The 22,743-nt window shown below is 42.4% G+C and overlaps 2 long non-coding RNA genes across 2 annotated transcripts; both read left to right on the top strand.

Annotated features, from left to right (window-relative positions):
* The first annotated feature begins 13,878 nt into the window (after window positions 1-13,878).
* Window positions 13,879-14,371, top strand: LOC124707889. Its single transcript, XR_007005019.1, has 3 exons — window positions 13,879-13,950; window positions 14,027-14,074; window positions 14,153-14,371. It is a non-coding gene; the product is annotated as an uncharacterized LOC124707889 (long non-coding RNA).
* A 1,186-nt stretch (window positions 14,372-15,557) lies between these two features.
* On the top strand, window positions 15,558-20,635 carry LOC124650253. The gene is made up of 3 exons (XR_006986938.1): window positions 15,558-15,706; window positions 18,990-19,067; window positions 19,784-20,635. It is a non-coding gene; the product is annotated as an uncharacterized LOC124650253 (long non-coding RNA).
* Window positions 20,636-22,743: the final 2,108 nt, after the last annotated feature.

The following is a 22,743-nucleotide window of genomic DNA, read 5'->3' on the forward strand; positions in this document are numbered from 1 at the left end:
CAGTATATGATAGATGTGTCATGGATGGAAAAAAGAGGAGAATCCGACATTGGTTGAGTGTGAATCCAGTCAATTGTACACTAAGTCACAAAGGCAGATCTATGAGGTGGACACGTGGCGCACCATGTGGACCTAGTTGCCCACGTGGCGCCCGCACGGCTCGTGAGAATGACATTTCTGAGCTAATTACTAGCTGACACGTGTTGATGTATGGATAGCCCATTATGACGTACGGACTGCAGCCCAAAAAATGTAGCCCACAACGTACATAACCAACTACGATCAGGCAGAGACGGCCCAACCATGACTGGGCAACCTTATGGTGTGGCCCATAGAAAACTCTTCCAGCCCATTAACTGGTAGATATTGGGTTGATTATACGCAACTCCAACAGTGACAGTTCAGAAAATAAAGGAGGCATACTGAGACCATCTGACCAATAATGGTAAAACCGAACAACACAACAACTTGTTATTGGGCGGTTGTACGCACAGCCCAAAAATGAAACCATAAAGTTGAGGGCTTTTGGAACACTAAAGCGGGGCTCAACGCCGGCCCAGTTAAGGGCGACACACCGCTGACAACAATAACGCAAATATTACATGATTAATAAAATGGTTACATGCATAAAAAATACATCATCTAGACAGCTACAATTTCGTAGTCTCAAAATGGCACAAATGAACCATCGCACGAGGAGCGGAAGGCAATTACAAGTGGGACATTCACCATCAGAAGCAGGAGCGCATAAAAGAAATGGTCTGCATCGCATCATTCCCATGTTAGAGATTGCCTGTTTGAAAGGTTACCTTTGCTGATCAAACAATCTGGTCAAAGCCTGAAACTTTTGCTCCAACTCACAATGTTTCTCTTCACTTTCCTCAGTCTTGCTGGTCAGTTCCTCCATTTCATGCCGCTGGTTGTTGAGAACGTCTTGCAGGTCTGTGCTCCCCGTCTTCTCTCTGTCAAGTTGTGCAGATAGAGTGCTCATACAGGATGTATAGGGCTTATGCTCGACCCCCACATTCTGAAGAAACATAGGTTTCTTAGTTTTCTTAGCAAGGACCTCGGATATAACCTGGGCCTCAGTCTTCCTTTCTCCATCTTCATTAGGTACAAAGAGCTCTGTATGCATCGCCGCCTTGATTTGCAATGAATATGCATGGCTATCAGATGCAGCAAAAAAATAAGCAAACATACTTTCCATGCTAACTTACAAGTGCATCTTCTACTACAGGGGATAATCCCTTCACCTTGCTGCAGTGTGTCTCCCTGAACAGTTCCAGAGGAGTTGGTTCTTTATCATCGTATTCAGGTCCCTGAAAAGAAAACACATACATGCAGCCAACTTATATGTTCGATGGGTCTCTGTGAAGAGAGACTTTACGTGATTGACATCTAATTTCTGCAGAGCAATTTGATGCAGAACATATAACTAACTAGGCAACCCATGTTGTGCAGAAACGATCAGCTACTACCGAAACAGAAATTTAGCATTCAAACAGCTACTACCAAAACAATAATTTAGCTTAATGTGCCTGCAGCTTTGGATCACGGAATTAATTCATTCCCCAATATGTAAGAGTTGGCAGCATGAATTTTGATACAAGGCATTGGATACACTAAGGTGATATTGTGAGATACAGACGAATGTTACAAAAACAGAAACATGCAGCACATGGGGTAGACAGTGAAAATAAGAAACCTGTAATAGGGGTAGTATAAACATATTTTATGCACTGAACAGACTATCGTGTACGAAGATTCATAGCTTTCAAGCCAAATGACATAGTTATGGCCATATTTGTGGCATAGCTTGCTATAACGTGCCCGAATTGCGCATGGTGGTGCATCTTGACATTCCCAATAATGTTGCAAACTAGAATTTTCAACTTTTTGGTATAAAGAAAATCAATTTTCATTTTCTAAATGATGAAGTAGGTTTATTTTGTGAATGAGATACAAAAAAAATACTGTTCCAAATGGTACCTTTACATTTTTCAGGTAAAGTAGGCCACATTTCAGTGGCAATTGCCAACTATTACGAATTTTAATGATTTGTAGCTAGTTTCGGGCCTTTAAATGAATTTATGTCGATTTATTGAAAGTAATTCAAATTAGAACTGTAGGTGTGCTATAACTTGGTCCTACAAGTCCCGAAAAATCTTATTCAGATAGATATTACTTATTACATAGAGAAACCGATGATAGTGCTAAAATATTCAACCCCTTTCTATGAATAATCATCTCGACCATTTTGACCCGGTTTTGAAATAATTAAAAGAAAATGAAGAAAACCTGAAAAAATGAAATCCTTTCGCATGGAGTGCTAATATGTGTACTAGTTGACAGTGAAAATAAGAAACTTGTAATAGGGGTAGTAAAAAACATATTTTATGAACGGACTATCGTGTACGAAGATTCATAGCTTTCAAGCCAAATGACATAGTTATGGCCATATTTGTGGCATATCTTGCTATAATGTGCCCGAATTGCGCATGGTGGTGCATCTTGACATTCCCAACAATGTTGCAAACTAGAATTTTTAAATTTTTGTATAAAGAAAATCAATTTTCATTTTCTAAATGACGAAGTAGGTTTATTTTGTGAACGAGATACAAAAAATACAGTTCCAAATGGTACCTCTACATTTTTCAGGTAAAGTTGGCCATATTTCAGTGGCAATTGCCAACTATTACGAATTTTAATGATTCGTAGCTAGTTTCGCGTATTTAAATGACTTTATACCGATTTATTGAAAGTAATTCAAATTTAAACTGTAGGTGTGTTATAACTTGGTTCTACAAGTCCCGAAAAATCTTATTTAGATACATATCGCTTATTACATAGAGAAACCGATGATAGTGCTGAAATATCCAACCCCTTTCTATGATAATCATGTCGACCATTTTGACCCGGTTTTGAAATAATTAAAAGAAAATGAAGAAAACCTTGAAAAAATAAAATCCTTTCGCATGGAGTGCTAATATGTGTACTAGTTGACAGTGAAAATAAGAAACTTGTAATAGGGGTAATAAAAAACATATTTTATGCACTGAACGGACTATCGTGTACGAAGATTCATAGCTTTCAAGCCAAATGACATAGTTATGGCCATATTTGTGGCATAGCTTGCTATAACGTGGCCAAATTGCGCATGGTGGTGCATCTTGACATTCCCAACAATGTTGCAAAGTAGAATTTTCAACTTTTTGGTATAAAGAAAATCAATTTTCATTTTCTAAATGACGAAGTAGGTTTATTTTTGAACGAGATACAAAAAATACTGTTCCAAATGGTACCTCTAGATTTTTCAGGTAAAGTTGGTCATATTTCAGTGGCAATTGCCAACTATTACGAATTTTAATGATTCGTAGTTTCGTTCATTTAAATGACTTTATACCGATTTATTGAAAGTAATTCAAATTTAAATTGTAGGTGTGTTATAACTTGGTTCTACAAGTCCCGAAAAATCTTATTTAGATACATATTACTTATTACATAGAGAAACCGATGATAGTGCTAAAATATTCAACCCCTTTCTATGAATAATCATGTCGACCATTTTGACCCGGTTTTGAAATAATTAAAAGAAAATGAAGAAAACCTGAAAAAATGAAATCCTTTCGCATGGAGTGCTAATATGTGTACTAGTTGACAGTGAAAATAAGAAACCGGTAATAGGGTAATAAAAATATAGTTTATGCACTGAAAGAACTATCGTGTACGAAGATTCATAGCTTTCAAGCCAATTGACATAGTTATGACCATATTTGTGGCATAGCTTGGTATAACATGCCCCAATTGCCCATGGTGGTGCATCTTGACATTCCCAACAATGTTGCAAACTAGAATTTTCAACTTCTTGGTATAAAGAAAATCAATTTTCATTTTCTAAATGACGAAGTAGGTTTATTTTGTGAATGAGATACAAAAAAATACTGTTCCAAATGGTACCTCTACATTTTTCAGGTAAAGTTGGCCACATTTCAGTGGCAATTTCCAACTATTACGAATTTTAATGATTTGTAGCTAGTTTCGCGCATTTAAATGACTTTATGCCGATTTATTGAAAGTAATTCAAATTTGAAAAGCGCTCTTCCTCTTCCCCACCTCCATCCCACGTCTCTGCCCTTGGCCTGGCACCACCGTTGCCGGACGCCCCCGCCGCCGGCGCCACCGGGCTCCCTTGCATGCGTTGCCCCTCCTAATGGCGATGGCGTGGTTCCGGTCTCTCAGCTGGAGTCTCGGTATCGTACGACGTGGCGGGCGCCGTTGTCGCGCCTCTCCCGAACGGCGTGGGTGCGGTCTCTCAGCCGCCAAGCAAGAAGGTGTGACGGGAGAGGAGGACAGACCAGCCACCGACGCGCACGAGTGGAGCAGTAGGCCGGCGGCGGGGGAGTGCGGCGGCTACGTCCGGTGGCACCCGTGGTGCCGGCAGAGTCCCATGTTGGCGTTGTCCTCCAGGCCGGCGAGATCGATGGTCGGAGCATGGTCACGGGGCCGGTGGTCGAGGGCGGCCAGGCCCTCGACATTTGGGCGGCGGAGGGGAGGGGGACCAGAAAACTGTGGCGCGGTCGTGGGGAGGATGGCCGACATCCATGGCGAGGCAACGTGTACGTGCGTTGGCTAGGGGAGGAGGACCGATGGCCCACCTCGCCGGAGTTCGATGCTGGTTGTGTACTGTACTGCATCCTAGCGTCAGAGGAGAGAGAGCAGCAATGGCGGAGCCAATCGGCTGGCGGCAAGTGCTGGATCCAAGAGTGAGCATGGAGGAGCATGTGCGCATCCTCTAGGCGCAGGTGGACACGCAGCGCCGCCGCTGCCTCAGCCATCCCCGCAGCACCGTCTTCCTCAAACCACCGATAGATGGTGCCACGTGGAAGGAGGGCGACGCCTGGGCTACTGTTACTGGTGAGTACTACTGGAAGGAGACTGATGGATGGTCGACGACGGTGCTGGTGCTCCAAAGGTGTGCTCTGCATCTTGTTTGATGTCTTTGCTTAACTGAACATTTGTTGTCTTTGCTTAACTGAACCGCACTCTTCTTTGCTCAATTCTTGGATTCATTCAAGCTTGGTTCAGGTATGTGCGTTGCAACAGAATTTTGGTTCAGGGACTTGCTTGCAGAATTCATGTTTAGACCCTGTTTAGTGCATTTTGCGAAAATCTCAGCAAAATGTGGTAGTTTTTTGCCCCCGAAACATAAAGTGGTAGAACAAAACTATGGCAGCTTGTACATTACACTGGTGGAACCAGATCCTCTAACTTGCAGAAGCAAAGTTTAGACAAGCTGGCGGCGGCGCTAACCTTCCTTTCGGTTCCAAGTGGCTTCGTCACCGGCGCTGGCGAGGATGTCATGTGGAATACGGAATATACGCCCTTCGGGGTCTCTGCAGATGTCAAAAAATAAAAGAGGCGGAAGAGCTTTTGGAGGCGAGGCCCAGCTTACTGCGGGCCCACTTATCTCAGGCCCAAGGCCCCGCTGATTGCAGACCCACCTACCCACCTATCCGAAAATTTCCAAAATTTGGGTAGCCTAAATTGCCGCCTGGTCGAAATTTCGAATATCGAAATGCCCCTTCTGGCTGCGAGTCTTGTTTGAGTAGCCCAATTTGCCGCCTGGTCAAAATTTCTTCTTCTGCCCGGGTCGAGTGTACTGTAGTGACTTGTAGACCCGACCAGTTTCCCCAATTCTACGAACCCTAGATCCGGACATCCACCAGCGCTCGCATGCTTCTTCTCGCTCCCGTTAGCCGAAAACATTGTTTGCCTCGGTGCCTCCGCCTGCCGGCCTACTACAATCCCTTCTCCCTTCACACGCGTTATCTTTTTAGCTGGCAATGACGACGACCAGCGGTCCACCATTGGTATAGTTCCCCTTCCGCACAAATTCTATTCGATTATTTATTGATTTTACATTTGTTTGGTCGACTGATATGAATTAGCTAGTTGGTCGCTAAACTATCTGATGGATCTCACGACGTTGGTTCATTACCTGTGTTTCATTGTTTCCTTCATTTTGTTAATCATGCACTCACAAACATCCTATACACTGTCGTGTTTGTGGTTATTATCTTAGATCTCGACATATTAAAGAACACCCTGAGCTGTAGCGGTCCTAGCGATCTTGTACATTCTCCTCCACCGGAGTTGGTTGCTAGCAAAGTAGCTTAGGTCAAAGTTCCTCCATCTTGTCATTCCTCATTATATATTAGTTGTTTGATTTGCAGTGCAATTGTTGTCACGTCTACTCTATTTGTATGTGATGTGATGTTCTTCATGTCAAGCTTCATCTATTCGATGTGCCCCACAAAAGTTGTCTGAGATTTGACAAAAAAATGGATGTATCTACTGATAGTACTAGCAAAGGCAACCGAAAGTCCGAACTGATGAAAAGGTCTAGTACAATCCACTTATACACTTCACAGCACTACTTACCAGCCCAGCAGTACCAAACATTACAACATGCCATCCAAGAAACGTACTGGTGGAGTACTCCATATTTACGTGCCTTAAAAATATTTCGTTTGATTCCGATTGCAATTTAATTATTATAAAGCTAGCTTGTTTGACCAATGCATTGGTGTGTTTCTTTGAAGTGTTTGAGGTTCGAAAGCACACCAACAGGTGGCACCAACGTTTCGCTAGGCCGCAAAAGGATATCGGCATATGTGCCCCATGACGAAGATGATGTTCTGGATCCCTCATATGGCTAGAAGCTTCAGCCGTCACCAGATATATTGACATCTAAGGTCCTAGTTCCTCCATGTCGTTGCACCTTATCATATATACGAGTCAGCTTCACGTGCTTTTCACTTTATGAATATACTGTTAGAATTTTGCACCGTAATTTTGGTATTTTCTTTGTTCCTTAAATGATATCTTAATTTTGTAAAAATTTGTATTTATATGGACATATTTTGCGACTTCTTTCATGAGACAAAGGAGAGCACGTTTACTGGTAGTGCTAGCACTGTATGCATTGACCGTGGAGGCAATGCCAGCGAGCTGCTCGCGACATGCTTTCCTGAATGACCATGTTTCGCTTTTACCACGATAAAACTAAGAGGGTTAACTAGGGGCCTCTAGATGGAGCCATAAACTTCCCGGGCACAGAAAAATCATTGCCAGACCTCAGAACTTCTAGACCTAACAGGTCAAGCTACAGAATGTTGCGGGAATCACTCGATGATATAGATGAAGCACCTAGAAAAGCTACGCCTGCAAGGAAGTGCCGTATAACAAAACCTAGCCCTGAGCCAAACATATCACGTCGTCAGAATCGTCCACTTACTGAAGGTAAGTTGTAGCACATGGTGCTTACTGCACTTAGACTGTTGTACTGTAAAGTGCTAACATTCATTTAGGTTAGCTCTTGTTGCACGATGACCACATGTTTCTTGCCTCCTCTGTTTGTTTATATTTTTCATATATTGATGCTACAGAACAAGACCTCCTCCATCCTGCTAACAAAGGAAAAGTACTCAGCAGGTTGCCCGATCGCGGGGTGGCAATCTACCAATCGTCATTCCAAGAGGGAGGACAAGGTCGGAGTCAGCTGTCATTGCTGCCAAGTTTGCAACTGAATGCAACATTGCAATTAGGAACCACGTGCCTGTGCGCACGCATTGGAAGGACTACAGGGAAGACACTGGGCTCCTCTGTGACTTTATTGGCAAAGTTGTTGTTAGTACATATTGCATTCCTTTCCGCATTGTTTGTCAAGCCTTTAATTTTCAGAGATTGTGATTCTTATTTATGTTCTTTCATGTCACTAGAAAAACTTTGATATGGACACTGAAGTTTCACCAGTAAAAGCTTCTTGTAAAAAGCATCTACAGAAAGGAGTTCGCCAACAATGACACCTCCTGAAGAAAGCGTACTTTGATATCCTTGCTCTCAATGATGTTCCGAAATAAAGCCCCGTCACATCGATGACTAACGCTGAGTGGACCAGACTTGTGACATATTAGACGGAGCCGAAGAGCATGGTTAGTTTCCCCTTAAATCAGATTTGTTGTGTTGTATATGAGTATGCACATATTTCTAATTCCACTATTCATGCAGAAGATCTGTCAAATTAACACCATGAACCGTTCAATGGTTCATTTCCAGCAAACAACTGGGTCACGCAGCTACTTATCACACTTGGAAAATCTGGTAAGTCAAGACATGTCCCTAGCTCAACAGAATAGTGCAATGGGTGTTTGTTGTCTGGAGTTATTCAGTTTATTCTATGCTCAATCCATGTGCTGCATGTTTCTGTTTTTGTAATATTCGTTTGTATCTCACAATATCACCTTAGTGTATCCAATGCCTTGTATCAAAATTCATACTGCCAACTCTTACATATTGGGGAATGAATTAATTCCATGATCGAAAGCTGCAGGCACATTAAGCTAAATTACTATTTTGGTAGTAGCTGTTTGAATGCTAAATTCCTGTTTCGGTAGTAGCTGATCCTTTCTGCACAACATGGGTTGCCTAATTAGCTATATGTTCTGCATCAAATTGCTATGCAGAAATCAGATGTCAATCATGTAAAGTCTCTCTTCACAGAGACCCATCGAACATATAAGTTGCCTGCATGTATGTGTTTCTTTCCAGCAACCTGAATATACGATGATAAAGAACCAACTCCTCTGGATCTGTTTAGGGAGACACACTGTAGCAAGGTGAAGGGATTATCCCCTGCAGTAGAAGATGCATTTGTAAGTTAGCATGGAAAGTATGTTTGCTTATTTTTTGCTGCATCCGATAGCCATGCATATTCATTGCAAATCAAGGCGGCGATGCATACAGAGCTCTCTGTACCTAATGAAGATGGAGAAAGGAAGACTGAGGCCCAGGTTATATCCCAGGTCCTTGCTAAGAAAACTAAGAAACCTATGTTTCTTCAGAATATGGGGGTCGAGCATAAGCCCTATACATCCTGTATGAGCACTGTATCTGCACAACTTGACAGAGAGAAGACGGGGAGCACAGACCTGCAAGACGTTCTCAACAACCAGCGGCATGAAATGGAGGAACTGACTAGCCAGATTGAGGAAAGTGAAGAGAAACATTGTGAGTTGGAGCAAAAGTTGCAGGCTTTGACCAGATTGTTTGATCAGCAAAGGTAACCTTTCAAACAGCCAGTCTCTAACATGGGAATGATGCGATGCGTACCATTTCTTTTATGCGCTCCTGCTTCTGATGGTGAACGTTCCACTTGTAAATACCTTCCGCTCCTCGTGCGATGGTTTATTTGTGTCATTTTGAGACTACGAAATTGTAGCTGTCTAGATGATGTATTTTTTATGCATGTAACCATTTTATTAATCATGTAATATTTGCTTTATTGTTGTCGGTGGTGTGTCGCCCTTAACTGGGCTGGCGTTGAGCTATGCTATAGTGGGCCAAAAGCCCTCAACTTTGTGGTTTCATTTTTAGGCTGCGCGTACAACCGACCCAGTAACAAGTTGCTGTGGTGTCCGGCTTTACTATTATTGGTTAGACGGGTTCACTAGGCCTCCTTTATTTTCTGAACTGTCACTGTTGGGCTTGCGTATAACCAGCTCAATATCTACCAGTCAATGGGTTGGAAGAGTTTTCTATGGGCCGCACCATAAGGTGGCCCATTCATGGTTGGGCCGTCTCCGCCTGATCATAGTTGGTTATGTACGCTGTGGGCTATATTTTTTGGGCTGCAGTTCGTACGTCATAATGGGCTATCAGTACATCGAGATGTGTCAGCTAGTAATTGACCTGACCACGAGTCATGCGAGCGCCACATGGGCGGCTGGATCCACATGGTGCGCCACGTGTCCAGTCACAATTGGTTGACTGAAGATTTCTGTTTATCTACAAGTTCGGCACGTGTCCAAACTGTGGAGCAAGCTCTGCCAATCAGGATGCACACGTGTATTGTACACGAACTTTGTCGGAAGCAGAAGTTGTCGGATGATGTCACTCTAGATGACAGATGAGTACTTCACGCGACATGATAGAGCCGACATGGACACACGTTCTCTGACATGTTTGACCTCCTGTCGCGTACGGTTATTCTCGTCATAATGCACCGGGCCGGCTAGGCTTTGGTCTTGGACCTAGCCGTCATGGATACATGACGGGATTTTCTAACCATCGGTATGGCCATCTGTGACGTGAGGTCTGCCACGGTCCTGCAAACCGTCAGCATCACGTGTCTATGACGCATTTTTGACATTCGCCGACGAACTAAAATCGTTATAGACTAGCCAAATGTTACTACAGTTAGAGACCATAGCGCAAATCGATCCAGAGCTATGTTGAATAAGGGAGAGAGGTGAATCGGAACATACTTCCTCCTCGTCATCGATGATATTCTCGTCGAAGGTCGGCGGCGGCGGCTCAAAGATGAGATCAACCTCGTCCTCGTCATCTAGCGGATGCTTCCCAAGAGAGTGGACCCATCTACCAACAGCATCGGATGCCGATGAGCGACCGATGGCCCGATTTTCTGCAATGGCCTCCGCTTCGTCTTTGGCATCCGCTGCGTCGATGATCGCCGCCCTTGCGGCCATGCGTGCTGCGGTCGCGGCTCTGGCCGCCTCCTCTGCGGCTAGGACAGGCCGTGTGGCCTTCGCTTTTGCTGCGTCGACGACGTCGGTTGGGTTCACCATCGGTGGAATGGGAAGGGGAAGCGAAGAGAGGGTTATTTCCTACTCCGCAGAGAGAGGGAGAAGTGGGGACGCGAAATGGATAACTGATGATATTTCGAGATTTGGGAGACATAGCACGAACGGGTAGATGGACAGCGCGTGGGCGCATTACCTCATACTGCCTCAGTCCTAGAAAGAGCGTACGTTTGGGTTTTCAAGGCATATTAAGGATTTTATTATTACATTGGGAAACTGTCATCGACCATCTCTCACCTCTTCAACTTTTCCAGCACCAATGAGCTAAGTGCATGTAGTAAATAAGAAACCATATTATGCTAAATACTACTACCTCCATCCCAAAGCGTAAGGCTTATATTATTTTTAGAAAGTCAAATTATGTCAAGGTAAACTAAGATTTACCAAAAATCATTATCATGCAAAATAGAAAATTAATATCAAAACATAGACAATGAAAAATATTTTTTTCTTGTACCTACGTCATGTGCTGGGTTTGGGCCAGCTTTCCTGCTTGTAGGCCCCACCACAATTTTTTACCTTTTCTTCCTTATCCCCTTCGCTCATGCTAGCAGCTAGCAGCCATGCTACACCAGCGAGGTGATATCTATGAGAGACACAGTTTTAGTAAGACATCAAGTTGTAGATAGCTAACGATGAGAAAGAGGCCTCTCTGGTTGAGATTGAGCTCGCTCTTGTGTTTGGGCTCCAATGGTTGAGGTGAGTAACAGCTGCAATGACACATGTTTGGGCTGGATGTAGGCATTGGGATAGAATTAATTAGCACAGAAGGCGTGTACATGGAGAAGGCATAGTCCAGATATCGGACACGAAGTCGCGTGTATATAGCTCCCGAATCAACTAATGGAAACATAGATTGTCTTAGGCAAATTTTCTAATCCATAGATGAACCCCGCATTATTGTACATGCATTAACTACATTGTGGTGGCCGGTGCCCAATTTTTGTGTCAGGGCTTCGCTGCTTAGGTGCCAACCTTTTGAGTTTTGTCCTTTTGGGTCATCGGCCACACTGTGGAGGGCCAACTTGGAAATATCTCATATAGTCATTTATTTACATGGACTACCCTGTAACCCTAGCCCTTCGCTCTCTTCCCACTCTCTCGGGATTAGACTTGGTGGCGCTGCTCGCGCAGACGTTGATCTGTTTCCCCAGTCGCCAGTTATGGCGCCAGGGCTCATTCGCGTGTGCGCGGGCACGGCGGCTCTTCCTCGCGCCCTTCCTCGTGTTCCCATCGTGAGATCTGGCCAGGTAGTCGATAAGGAGGGCGAGTCATGCGTGCAACGGCACATTGCCGGCGGGTCGATCCACGGGAGGCACTGTACTGGATGTTCCAGATCCCGACTTCCCGCCAACTCAAGGTATAAATCATTGTATTACCGGCCATCGTGCCAAACTGCCGATGAACTAGGTTTTCTGCATTGCCATTGTACATATAAAATAGTTGTTTTGTTTTTGCTCAGCCATGTTGGGAGTCGCCCATTTCGGTGACACTGCACGGAAGATATTTATCCGTCTGCATCGCCAATTCTCTCACCATGGTATGTTTATTTAATGGAAACTTTATCTAGCCAGCTATTTTTGTACTACTACATTATTAGTTTTTCGCATATATGTAAATATTTGATTAACCTGTAAAACCAGAAACGATGTTGTTTCGAACGCAAAACTCCTGAATTTGTAACAGGATTAATGCTCGTGCTCTCTCTTCTAGGCTAACTCTAACAGAAAAGACATTGAGGATGGCGTAGAGAAGCACCAAAGCAATTATACATCACCTGTTTAGGGATTTTTTCTGCTTTCACATCACCTGATTTTGTTTTTGGAATGCAGATGATGTACATCACCTGTGCAATTATACACCCGGAGCTCCTGGCAGAACTAAGTTCGAAGGTGTCTCGTCTTGCAAGAAGAGATAGGAACTTGGAAATTCTTGAACACACTCATGAGAAGGTCCTAAGTGATGTAAGAGGAAGAGTTTCCACAAGAAGGCAATTGGCTAACTTTAGCAATCATCATGCTTATATCTCCTTTGGAGAAACTTATGCTCCCGTGGCTCGCCTTGAGCGTCAGTGACTGGGCGAGCCGGAATCGCCCGGTGGCTGGGTGTTGCAGGTTATGTATATTTGCATCACGTGGTGCAAATTATACATCGCAATGTAATTTTTTGGGGGAAATTTTGTACATTACATCATCTGCTTTTGCTCATTTTTTGGGGCCAATGTGATTTATATAACTATTTTATTGACAAATACATCATCTGTTGGACACGTGCTCTAATGATCAAAATGATTTTCCTATCATATGAATCAAAGGAGAGTTATTTTAAGAAAATCAAACTATATCAAGTTTGACTATGTTTTTATCAAAAACATTAACGTGCAAAATACAAAATCAATATCATTACATAGATAATGCAATATATTTTCGTATCTAAAGGTATAAACGATGCCCCCCATAGGGGGATTCACAGCGATCAAAGAATGTGAACCGTCGGATTTTTACAGAGGCTGACGCAAAATGGATCTCAACCGTTCATTCCTGGGCAGCGGCGTGGCTTCTGGTTGGCGCGGGCGCGCTTCTGGTTGGCGCGGGCGCGTCCAACTTTTACCCGTCCATCCTTGGCGCTAGTGAAATCCATGCGATGGCAAACATATACCCGCGTCTGGCTGCTTTTGGGTCCTACTGTCGGTCTGGCCCGCGCGTCAGTCGCTGTGGGTTGTTTTCTGGGTCGCCCTCGTCTCGCGCCGTCCGTCCAAAATATCTTCTCCGCGCGGGGGTAGATAGGGGTACTTTTGACATTTCCATCCGTGGTCGTCGCACCCGATTGGGTTGCCCACGACTGTCTCGCCCAATCCCCTCAAACCCTAGCTTGTCCCGTCCCTTCCTCTCCATCGCCCCTCCTCGCCGCCACGCCCGCGGCCACACGCGCCGCCACTGTCAAATCCACCTGCTCCCCTCTGCCAGCAGCCGCCTCGCTGCACGAGCGGTAGCCCGTGCCTTTGGACTGGTGGTTGATGCGGGAGAGAGCAGCGGCGTTGGAGGAGGAGGGGGAGTAAGCCGAGGACGAGGCAATCGCCTCGCCGTGGGAGCAGCAGGTGGCGTGTGCGCCCATGGACAACCGCCACCATTCTCGTCCCTCGCCGCCCAACGACGACGCAGAGAGACGGAGGAGGAGGTGGTCCTCGTCGCTCCTTGGTGCCCAGGCTTCTCCGCTGTGCACGCCGCCGCCATCCTCGCCCTCGTGGAGCATGAGAAGCCGCCAAACCCTACCACAGGGAAACGCCTAGGTGAGGCTCCTCTCCCACATCCTATTCTCGTGCCTCTTCATGGGGCTCACCCCTACTTGCCCTACTTGGTGCTCAGCGACAGCTCGATGCCCTCCTCCGCCTCTTCTTTGAAGGACACCTGAAGGTCCTTCCTCATCTTCTCTCTTTGTCTCCTTTTCTCTCTGTTTCTCTCTCTCATGGGATCCCCATCTTCCTGCAGCAGCTCGGAAAGGAGGACTACAACTGTGCCTTGCTAGGTAATAATATGTTCCCTGTGATTTAGTAGGCAAAGGGACCGGTATACTCCAGTTTGTCCACATCATTTATATGTAAGTTCCAATTTAATCTCCCCTCTGATTCTATTTTCAATTTGTCTGCATTATTCTGATGTAAGTTGACTCATGTTTAGTTCAACTTTAATAGTAAAAAATAGCAATGTTTTGCTCTGCTCCTTGCTCGATAATGTGGTATATACTCATATTGAATTTTCTAGAAGAGTAAATCAAATAACATTATACAATCGACTTAAATTTAGTGTTGGGCATGTGTTTCCGTATCATTTACCGGAGCCTATGTTAGTTAACTCAAATTAGAATTATGCATTTTTTATTATGTGACATATGTTCTGCCTCTACACCAAGATAATTCATGATTATAAGAAGATTAGTGCAAGATATAATTTTACTCGTGGCTTCTGAAACATGTGAATCTACACCATGAGTCGGACCTGGAGGTCTACATTCATCTTAATGTTGAATTTTGTGAAATGTCAGCTGCAGTAGTTTTCGGTGCTAATGGAAGGATGCAGAAAAAAATGTGAAGTGAATCTCAAGATGGCTTTGCTTTGTCGTGTGGTAAATTTATTTATTTCATTTGGAAATGACAAGTGGAGTTTGGTTTTGTAGCTTGCAGAAATTCTTAGTCCTGGAAGATTGACTAATCAATGAAATTGTCATAATGGCTTGTGGTTGTTTCTACCGAATTTTATGTACATGAATTGATTGTTGTATACCAAATTCTTCTACTTATACCTTCAGGTAGCCTCTGCAGGTTTGCTAGGTTATGGAAAGTTAGTTTTATATCTATTGAATTCAGATTTATGAGCCTTTTGCTGAAGCAAGGTCATAATTAAAGTATCGGAGTAATGGATGATCATTTGTTATTTGTATTACACCATGTTTACTGTCAAGTGCTATCATGCGGATATTCAGAAAACAAAGGACTATGTTCTTTGCAGCAGCATGATAAATTTATTCTTCAGTATAGCTATTCTTGGAAACAAAATAAGATTATTAAAGGTCAAGCCTACAGCCCTACAAATATTGTTGCAGGTCTAGCAGTAATCTAAATTCATTTACATGTAGTTTTCTAATCAGCAGTAACTGGTAAGAATTGAATCCTAGGAGAAGTACTGGGTACTGTAGAGTTTTGTTTCTTAACCAAGGAGCTATATCCAAGTACAAGTAGTTTTAGGTGTTAAGAATTGAATCCAAGGTCCATGTGATGTTTCCATGATTGGAATTAACTCTATGGTTTCCCTGTATCTGCTACCCATTTGAAGTTAGTGCCTCAGATGGTTATTTGTTAATGCATATATTTGTGATATTGCAGCGGAGATGTACGTATGCACTGAAGCATTTAGGCATTCAAAAGGAGCTACACATGCTTTTAATCTTTTCAGTAGCAAGTCGGTGCACGTTGACAGCGCCAGCCGGATGGACCTGCTGGTGTTTGATAATTTGGTTCTTAGCAGATATGCTCTATCTGAAGTCTAAAGGTAGGCTAGACCAACCATTTAGTTTTTGAGGTCTTTTTGTTACACTTCGGATTAACAATATGCAAGAATGCTCATGATTCTGTTCAACTTGTGCTTGTATCTGAAAATCCTATATTTTCCCAGGTTGCCGAAGAGGCATCGGACATGGTACTAGCTGATGACATTTTTGGTACCATAGTTGTTGCAGTTGGTGAATTAAGATCTATTTACAACAACATGAAAGCTTTCATAAGGTTTGTGCGCTGAAAGCCTTGTCCCCACTTCCCACTTGCAGTTTTGTGGTCGCTTGCATGCATTTTAGTTGTTCTCTACACTTAGGATGCACACCAAAACAACTCAGCCTGACTACACCATGAACAACATTACAGTGGTCCAGTGGTGGGATGTGTCAGCCATTGCCGGATATATCAGTGACATATGTCATGGTGGCGTGGTCCATCTCTCCCATAACATTCACTGCTGAGCCATGGTTGCTCCACCTTTGGGTTTGATAAATCAAAACATCGCCTGAGCATGTTTGGTAATGCTGCCTCTATAGAGATGGGTCGTGCTGAGGTGAGTCTATGTGTTTCATTCGATCCCTTCCTTGCATTAATTTTCTTAGCATGTGGCTGTCATTTTTGTGTATGTTGGACATAGTCTTGTGAGATATCTGCTTACATGTGATTGCTCTTGGTGGCAAATAAAAGGCATTTGTGAGACATCTCTTAGATTTGAAGATCATGCTCCTCTGAATTTTGTACGGTGTCATTAGATGAGAAGCCAACTTATTCTTTTTTTTGAACTTTTTATCCTCATGTGTTATGCCTATCTCAAATTCTAATACAAGCATATGATGTTCTTTGCAAGTACCATGAGGAGTGAGGAAATTTATGGCCATTCAGCCATCGAGCATTTGAAAGGAGGCATGGATGCAACAAATAGGGAAGTACTTTAAACTCTCCTTATATTTAAAACATGGCGGACTACTACCGCTACTGATTCTTTAATCTGAAACTCTTAAGCGGTTTGGAAAATAAAATTTATTCGTTTGATCAGCTTTGTTATGTGCTTATCTCACACCTCCCTTTCTGGGCTTTGCCAAATATTTTAATTTGCTCAAGTTGAGAAGTTGTGTATAAATCCTGCAGTCTATATTTTCTCCTGCATAATGAATTTTTCCTCTTATTACTGAGTGCTAGCCTGAATCTATGCAAGTTCTTCTCTATCTCTATTCCTTTTTTTTAGTTCTTTTGTGCCTGCTGCTATAACAAATCGTTGTTTTGATATCTGTAGCTTTATCCTAAATTGGTTACTCTTACAGCACTAAAGTGCATTCTTCATATTTTTCCAAGATTTGTTTTCTTAGGTAACCATGGCTCATATTTTCTCATAGTTGGTTCTTCTTTTTACTCTTAATAATGTAGCCTTCTAGATCATGCAGGAGTTCTGCATAGAGTTTCTAATGTAGTTGTTGTATATGATTTTGATGCAGCCAAAACAATCTAGGGAGGAATGGTCTATAGGTGCTATTATATCCTTGCTCTATGGTATGAATGAGGAAATGGTGCTATTAGTCCAATTATCATTTTTTATCAGGTGTTCATGGACGATTGTTCATGCTCTTCTCAGATTATGGGCATATGAACACACACAGTTTTAGTTATAGTGTCATCACACCGTGCAAGTAGGTAGGGTCATGTTAATGTGAAACTTTGAGACAGAGCTGGGGAACTAAATAAATGTAGACATTCACAGGAAATGAACAAATTGTGGTTAGTGTATGAGAGCACTAACACAAGTTTGTCTAGAGAAAAAAGGGAACCTCCTTATATGCGTAAGAGATTATTTTCCCCATGATGATTTAAAATTGGGATATTCATGTGACCAGTCCTTCTCACTGTGTTGTTTTTGCATTCTAGAGTATTACTTCAATATTCAAGGTGAGGTTATTAACTAACCAAAGAAAAAGAGAAAAATCTGTTATATTCAAGTTTGTCGTGCATTCTGTTTTTGTGAAACAATTGGCAGAAGAAGCTTTATCCCTAAAAATTTAAGTATGTTATTAAGGCGGATTCTGTGACTATTTGAGTTGGTTTTATATTGAAAGTTATTTATCTTGGTGCAAAAAATTGCAACAGCTTTTTTATTCGATGAAATGCGACCAGGAGCAGATCGATGTGTTGAATGCCCACTGCCATTTGATGAAACACAGGTACTAGGTTTTCTGTTCGCCCTTTGTTTCTCCATATACTGTTGGAGATGATGAACGTATTTCTCTGAAGCTCATATTCTTTCTTGAATTTGCAGGTATAGGATTCTTTTCATTATTCCAAAGTTCATCTTCAGACTTCGGGTACATTAGAGCTGCCTCATGGTGGTAATATCTGTTTAGTTGAATGATGAGGCTACCTACATCTTGAGTGTACATTCAATAGTTTAGCAAATGACAAGGGTGTGTGTTCTTCTCCTGAATTATTTCACGTTGATTCACTTCATGGATTGACAGAAAATAATATCATTTTGTCTATGTTTTATTATCAGTAATTTTTCACGCCATACTGAATACCCACTAAAGCTACAAGAATGCCATTTTTTCGGGAAGTATCCCTTAGAAATCACGTTTGAAGCCTAGAAAAGTCAGTGTGAAGCACAGTGGTTATTATCCTGCCACTTGGAGGGTGTAGTAATGTATTACTGCATTTGACTGATATTTCCCATTGGGTTATTCTCTTTTTGGTGGATTGGTGATTTGCAAATACCCATTCATGATTTTTAGAAGGTCCACGATCAAATTACGCTCCATTTAGATGTTGAGTGTAGCAGAAAATATGGCATGATAGACCTGCATGAGGTAAATCAGAGAGAGCAAAAGGAAAATGTATATGCACTTCTCTGTTCCCTGTACCAATCCGGTAATTCAGTGAAAGGATTCTCCAAAAAGAGAATTAGGTACAGAATTAGGCGGACAATGAGTATCCATTTGTGGGTACATCTGCCAGCATACACTCAATATCAGTACTTTCCGTGCAGGTCTACCATTTGACAAATCATCTAACACCCTTTTAGATATGTCTGTATATTTTACTACAAGTGTATGCCTTTGCTACTCGAATTTGCACTGTTAAACTAGAGACTACCATTCTACACAAATATGTTCCTTGAGAAAATGTCAAATACACCCTTTATAGATCTGTCTACATTTTTTACTGCAACTGTATGCCTTTGCTTCTTGAATTTGCAAGGTTAAACAGATATATTCCTTGAGAAAATGTAAATATTGTAACACACATACAATTTTCAGATCTATTGGGATGGTGGAACTGGATGCAACCTTCTGAGCTATGCTGATCATAACTCAAGAAACTAACAGGCCACAATGGTATTGTTTCAGCAAAACATACATGCATTCCTATTTGATTGCTCTTTTTGTCCTTTATAATTCGAAATATATTTGCAAGACGTTGATGTCAAATGCTATTTACTTGGAAATTGGTATGAATTACACTTCTCCACTTTGGCCATAGCCATATATGAGTCCTATTAAATTCTTAAAAGTTGCTCGACTAGGCCAGATTCTCATTCATGTTTTATGTTACTCTTGCTTTATTTTGAATGGACACGCATGATACAGTTACCAGCTTGTTCTCGGTACTACAGTCTTTAAACATCATAGATTAGCATTCCGCAAACTGACCATTGACACCATGGAGAAACCTGTAAACTTGTGATGCTATTCTCTGAACCCCTATTGATCTCTAAAAAAACATTTTCTTCTCTGTAACAGCCTGTCACACTAATGCTTCGTTCATATTTTTTTAGAAATTTGCATGGAGCAGTAGCATATGCAACACATCCCTTTAGGACATTAGTTATTTGTAGTGCCTTTGATAGAAGATAAATTCTTACTTTGTTCAAACGGGCTGTTTCAGTGTTTCAGTCTACTTTTCAAATCAGTGTACTTTTTTTTTTCAAATTATGGTACTTGGAAGTTGATACTGTCCCATGTGAGAAGTACAATGCCCATAAAAATCTAACCATTTCTTTTAACTTATGCAGCACACCACCTAATCCATCCATTTATCTTCATTTATGCAGCTGAGCAGCAATTCTCGTGTCAGAATGCTTCGAACTCAAAGGCCATCCTCGTGGCAGTAAGCTTCAAGTATGTGTGTGAAAGAAATTAAAAAAAGGGAAAAATCGAAACAATAGAGAAAGAACTAATGATGACAACGATACGGAAGGTAGCAAATTGATTCTAACATTCAAATGGAGGGGGTTTTAGTATGAAGAAAGTAGTTAAATAGAATATGATGAGTTGGTGAGGCATCATACATCCTTAATGTATATGCATTAATTTTGCATAAACAATGCATATATTTCAGTTACAAAAGATGCCCGCTGCCATGCATTCATTGTGTTGAAATTCATTATATACTAAAATCATTGAATTTTTTTGCATATGAATCTAATGATTTATATTATGGACATAAAATTTATATTTTGTTAACCAAAATCAATGGTCAAAGTTTATCTTAAACTGCGTATGTGCCTGCTGGTAAACCGAGACGGGGGAGTAGTTAGTAATATACTTTTTGACAAAGCTGGATGATAGTATCTGATCACCCCTTGGAAATCAAGTGTGGTTCATGGGGTTTCTTCCTTTGAATCAATATCTAAAGTTGTTGGTTACTTAGTAGGGAGTGTCGTGGTTATTTATCTCTCCTTCAAGTGTTGCTAAGTTTGTTTTTTCTTTGCATATTTCTGCTTTTTCCTGTTATTCATAGGACTGAAAACAATGCGCCAGGGCATCATCTCTACAAGTAATTGTCATGCATAAATACCCTTGTGCTCAAACTATATGTTTCTCTTTGTTTTAAGGTACTTGAAAATGGTTGTATGTAGGTCACATGGTGTATTTAATATTTGATTTCTCGATTTACACGTTGATTGACCCAGACAATAGATCTGTTTTATTCATGGTTGCCTTAAACAAGTTATTTGTATGACACACTAGCTCTGCCATATTAATTTACGCTCTGAAGTTGTAGAGCGTTTAGGCAATGGACAGTGCAATAAAAAAAATCTGGAAGGCATCACCGCGTGACCGTGAGCTTATATTATTAGATATAATAATACATTCTCTACATGTAATCCCCATGAATATCTTATATGATATACTTGGTGGTGTTGATATTGGTATATAACTCAAAACATAGGAACCACGCAAAATATTCACTCGGAAGAAAAAAAGAAAAGTTTATTAGCTCCCCGAGAATATGAAGAAAAGCATAATTGTGTTACTATTCGTGAAAATATATGTCTCTTCCTCTAAGCCATATATAGTTTTGACTTTTATCTGGTTTGTACCATATAACATGCGGTGCCGACCAAAGGCATAGTCACATTGTTGGGAGCCGGTGTATTATCATTTTCCACATTATTTTTTATTGTCGTTATATAAAACTTAAATCAACATGAATTTCACGGGATCGTGCGCCAAGGCGCACATCTATATCTAGTCTAACGTTGTATATGATGCCCCCCATAGGGGGCTTCACAGCGATTTGAGCCTCGTAGCCGTTGGATCTTGTTTGGTGGTGGATCTCGGCCGTCGATTTCGTCCAGGGCAGCGAGGCCCTCCCACGGACCCACGTTTTATCCACGGGTCGTGTGAAGCCCGCCCGGCCCGGCCCGGCCTTGGCGCGTCGTGCATCGGTTGCCAAGCCAAACCCTATCGATTTCGTCCAGGATCCAGCAGCCGCCGCCCCTCCCGCTCCCGCAGCTGCAGCCGCCGCTCCCTCTCCCCGCCGTCGATCTCCTTGCCGCAGGTGGAGCTCCGGCGGCTGAGCCGGCTACAGCAGCGCCGCCGCCTCGACGTCGCGGTGGGTCACGCCGGCGCTAGGCAGTAGATGAGCGCGGATGCGAGATGAAGAAAGGCGCGTCGCGCGAGAGGCGAGCCTGGAGAGGAGGTCGCCGCCAGGTGCCAGCTCCATGACGAGGTGCCGCCGGCGACGCCCACGGCCGCCTGCATCTCCGCCCCTATGTGGCGGACTATCTGGAGGGACGAGCCGGCATGGACATCCTGGCCTACTTCACCGGCGAATACGGCCCCACGGCGCCCCGTCTTCTCTTGAAGGTCGCTGCCGATGCCAGAGGATTCGTGCTTGCCGGCATCCAGATATGCCCCAGACGGGCAGCGGCCTCTTCAATCTCACGGTTCTCTCTCTTTCTCTTCTTTGATCAAGCAACTGCCCGTGTTTCTTCCAAACTTTGCCCTGGTTCTTCAACCATCTTGGTGAACTAACTGTAACCTGAGTAACAAGTGCAAAAAAAAAAAATATTTAGCCTGTTTCTAAATAGATATCCTTTTCTCAAATTATTTCTCCTGTTTATACTTTGTTCAGTATTAATCAACATGTTCATAATATTTAGTATGGGTACAGTCAATTGCAGTACCATGAAGATCTCTCTTCTGAATTTGTCTGGGATATCTGTTGGGAACAAGAGCTTGCATTGGATTGTCCTATCAAAAGTTGGATGCATGATTTAACCACATTCCCTTCTACTGTGGTGTACTTGATTTGCTGATTGATTTATCTTGCAGGATCTTTCTCCTTTACTGGAGAAACACTCAACCTGATAAATCTTCTCAGTTTTTAAGTTAAAGTTAAGATCCATTGTCTTACTTCAGTACTGAATTTTTTTAACTGCTGCCTGTTCTCATTCTTTAAATATTGATTCCTTCTACCTGTTGTTGGTGTGAAATGATTCCGAAAGGTTAATCCACAGAGTTTGTGAATAAAACATTCATAGTTGATCAGAAGCTTTTACTGAAGGGACATCAGGAGGATGTGTCCTTCCAAGCATCGGATGGATCACTACTGAGAAATGGAACAAGATTTCTTATTGGCAATCTAAATCTCACGATGAAGTCAATAATTTGAAGAGAGATGGTGCAGCTCTAAATACGGATTATTTTTGTGATGAGGAACAAGGTGATCTCTCTCTCTCTCTCTCTCTCTCTCTCTCTCTCTCTCTCTCTCTCTCTCTCTCGC

The sequence above is a fragment of the Lolium rigidum genome, chromosome 4 (assembly GCF_022539505.1).
Source record: "Lolium rigidum isolate FL_2022 chromosome 4, APGP_CSIRO_Lrig_0.1, whole genome shotgun sequence".
Classification (NCBI taxonomy): Eukaryota; Viridiplantae; Streptophyta; class Magnoliopsida; order Poales; family Poaceae; genus Lolium; species Lolium rigidum.